Below are 4055 nucleotides of genomic sequence, written 5' to 3'. Positions count from 1 at the left end.
GTCTATACAAAGTCAACGTATACGTAGGCCGGCCGGCCCCTTTTCACTTGCTACTTTTACTACAAAAATTAACGGTCTTCAAAAACAAAAGGAAAGCTGGTATTACACGTCCGTTATTTGACTGAGAACATTTTTTCATTCAAATTTGTAATTGTAAGTTAATAACTTACATAAATATAAAAATTAGGTAATTTAAATATGTAATTGAATTTTACATTTTTTCAGCTCTTCAATTGCATTGACAGACGCATATTTAATTTGTTTTTCGAGGTTAATTTTGCAAACTAAAGAGGGGGCTTTAATTCGAGATGGGCTTCATCTCGAGATTAAGCCCATCTGAGCTTCAATTCTGGTTTTACGGTATGCAAATTATGACGTGTAACGTTTCCGTCGTGACTTCGAAAAGTCCCTACCCTGAAAGAGGTCCATTTCTTTTAAGAAATAATGTCTATTGTCTATATTGTCTATTGTCTATACTCTTAGACACTTTAAACCTTATATTTTCCCATTCACAATTGTATACCTTAAGGACAAAGAAAATCATGATAAACCTTAACGTCTACAATAAATTATGTAAAAGGGCAAGAAGGGACTTCTATATATCCGGATTATCAAAATGCCATGGGGACATGAAAAAAACACAATAAACTCAGTTATAAATCTAAATAAGACTAAACTAAAATTTCCCGATACCATTGAGCATAATGATGAAACGTTTACAGAGCCTACTATCATACCAAAACAGTTTAACAATTATTTCATAAACATCGGACAAAAATTTGGCAAAGATATAAACTCTAATGTCAATCTAAAATTAAGCACTTGCTTGAAATGGTTCATGAGTTACCGAGAAAGCAGAAAACAATTTGTCAGCATAAATAATATAAAATCGTCACTATCTGAAATTATATGTGGGGTCCCCCAGGGGTCGATTTTGGGCTCTTTGCTATTTCTACTATATTTAAACGATATGTGTAATGTTAGCAAGTTAAGGTAATTTCTTACGCAGATGATACCACTGCTTATTATTCAACTAAAAATATTACAAATTTAACTTTCAAAATTCAGTGAATGGTTTAAGCAAATAAATTTTTCCTAAATGTAAATAAAACAAACTTTGTTATTTTTTTTTAACCACAGATCATTTTAAACCAACCACCAGGGGCGGATTTAGGGGGACGCCTGCGACGCCCCCCCCCCCTTATATCACAAACAGCGAAACAAGCAAACAAACAAACACAATTTTTTTTTTGAGATAATTGAATGGATACACAATTCCATAAAAAAAAGGTTGATTCTATGTCACACCGCGCAATGCATAGCTACAAAGACAGTTTAAGCGCAGATGCACCAGCATGGAAACCTTTGTGCAATCAATCACTCTCTATCGAGGTCAGCAGGTATGTGCTGTCAGACAACCCCATGCACAGTGACCACAGTACACTGATATGTGTGCACATCTCCATTGATGACCCCCTTCAGTAGACTTACTCTTTTAATAAAGTACAGTTTTTGTGTAGACAACCTTTGACACTTTTGACGTGTAAGTTTTGCTTCCTTATTGTTTTCAAGTACAGTACCTGATTTAATCCCAACACGATGGCGTGTATTTCAATACTTGGAGTATGTATTATACTTTCTTATCTGAGATTAATCAGTGGACCTTTTGTTTTAATCATATTGTGTAATTTACAAGATATACTGTATAAAATTGTATAATCCTGTCTGTAATTGACATGAAACAAAGTAGGCCTGCCTAAACCTAGGGCCTATGGGCCTATTTCCAGTGGCGGATTTAGGAGGGGTGGCGCGTAAGTGGCGTTTGCCACCCCCCCCCCCCCCCCCCCCCCCCCACCTATTTTTTTTGCAAAGAAAAAATTACACCCACAGTGTTTAATTCTTCTTTTCCTACCAAGAACACCCTAGGAGAGTGCTATTCATAAATCTACTTGGAGAGAAATAGAACACTTGTAATTTACTCAATGTTAATATACAGTTGCGGATTTTGTTGTTTGACGACTGTTTTAACGGATTTTGGATATTAGTTTTCCTTTCTGTTGATTTTGTGATTTTTCTACTCAATGTTGCTGAGAAACTTCATCATGGTTTCTAGAAGTGAAATTTCTCTTTTGAAATGGTGTACATTTTTGAGCCTTTGCATGTTGTCAAAGACTATGTTTGAGATGTTCGTGGAAGAGGCACTAAAACCCACAGCTGTGAGTAGATGAATAAATCAATTTAATGACACATGTCATAGTTGCATATTGCAGGCACCCTGTATTAAAATTTCTTTTAAAAGACATACACCTATTTTTTTTTAAATTTATTTGTTACTGAAAACTACCATGCTAGATATCCAAAATCGACTCAATACAACCTCATATTCCTCAAATGTGCTGGGCTTCAAAATTTATCTTTTTAATATCTTTATATCTGGCACCTTCCGGGGTAGTACACTATCGGAAATGTCTTGGTGTCTGAGGGCGCACGATATTATTACTGTTGCGTGATGATCATTGGGAGACTCCAAATTTAAAAATTCAAATATTGCTGTGTTTCCATGTATTCTGTGTGTGTGTGTGTATGTTTGGTATTCAAACTGACAAGCCACCGCTGAATAATAGTAAAATGATATGGAATATTATACTGTAGCACATCTTATATAACGATTCATGCCATTCCTTGCTCATCATCATCATCATAGTAAAGGTAGTTAGAATAAGAAATAGAAATTTCTGTTGTTAACATCTAAATTTAGCCCTAATCATGACGACCCCTAACCTGTTTCCAGAGTAGGGAAACTACAGTATTAAAGAACTATGTACCGATATTGAATTATATTATTTTTTAGGCCACTTCAAAAGACAACAACAATAAAGCATTGCACACTAGCATTAATTAAACGACTAAAATGTAGGCATAAAGAAACCCTAAAATATGCAAAAATAATGGGAAACCAGGGAGGCCCCAACATAAAGCTAGCAAACGCTGGCTTATCTTCAATCGAAAGGATGTTGCAGGGGCGGATCCAGATAATATTCTGTCCGAAAGAGGGAGGGAGGCGTCTCCCAATAAATCCGCCCCTGCGTTGCACTTTTAATACGGATCTCCACACCCCATGCTTACGTTATTAAGACACTGGATTAGTTACAGCTTCACTTCCTAGTTCAACCAGCTCTTTCCCATGAACCTGGATTATTATCAATTAATGTTATGAATGCAATGTGGTACATCTATATAGGCCTATTATTTAGTTACACCCGGGACCACAAACACAGGCTCTGTCTCCTTGGCAATTATATTAGGCCTAAATTGTATGTTTATACCTATTATATGTGTATAAATTAAAAAATACTGTACCTGATACTTGAAAATGTGTTTGTTGATGTGAAAGATTTTTAATAATAATTATAATATAATATTTTAATATACACATAGGCCTAAGGCAGAAACATTCCACTTTCGCGGAGTATAACACTGTACGAATGAGAAAGGTTCTTTTCTATGCTAAACTTTTACTTAAAATTTATTTTTTAAATATTCTATACTCATCTATTGTCATGCTAGTTGATTTATCTATATGAAAAGGTCTACTCCCCTCTTTAAAAAAATAAAATGTCCCTTCAAAAACTTAAATATTTATTAGACAATTTAATATCAATGAAACAAAACAACATTATATTTTTTTATTCAAGTGATGGCATCTAGGAATTGTGCTTTTTAGAACCATATAAATTTGAAATCAATCAATGTGTTTTGTTTAAAACACAGTCAGGCTACATCCCCATTCCAGTCTACTATGCTACTGTACATGCGTTGTTTATCTGGTATATAATAGTCATATCATAAAGATTAGAAAATCAATGGAATGGTGCCCCATATTATGCTGGTATATTTTATAACTATATAATAGTCATATATCACAAGGATTAGAAAATCAATGGGATGGTGCCCTAGACTTACCAGGCAATATCGTACTGTATTTGTGAGCTGTCTCTTATACACATCTAGATGTGTATAAGAGACAGTGTCATAGTTGCATATTGCAGGCACCC

Source organism: Anneissia japonica, unplaced genomic scaffold (genome assembly GCF_011630105.1).
Source record: "Anneissia japonica isolate Jap-2015-1 unplaced genomic scaffold, ASM1163010v1 scaffold287945_len1679841_cov205, whole genome shotgun sequence".
NCBI classification, from domain to species: Eukaryota; Metazoa; Echinodermata; class Crinoidea; order Comatulida; family Comatulidae; genus Anneissia; species Anneissia japonica.
Note: the sequence above shows the minus strand (reverse complement) of the source record.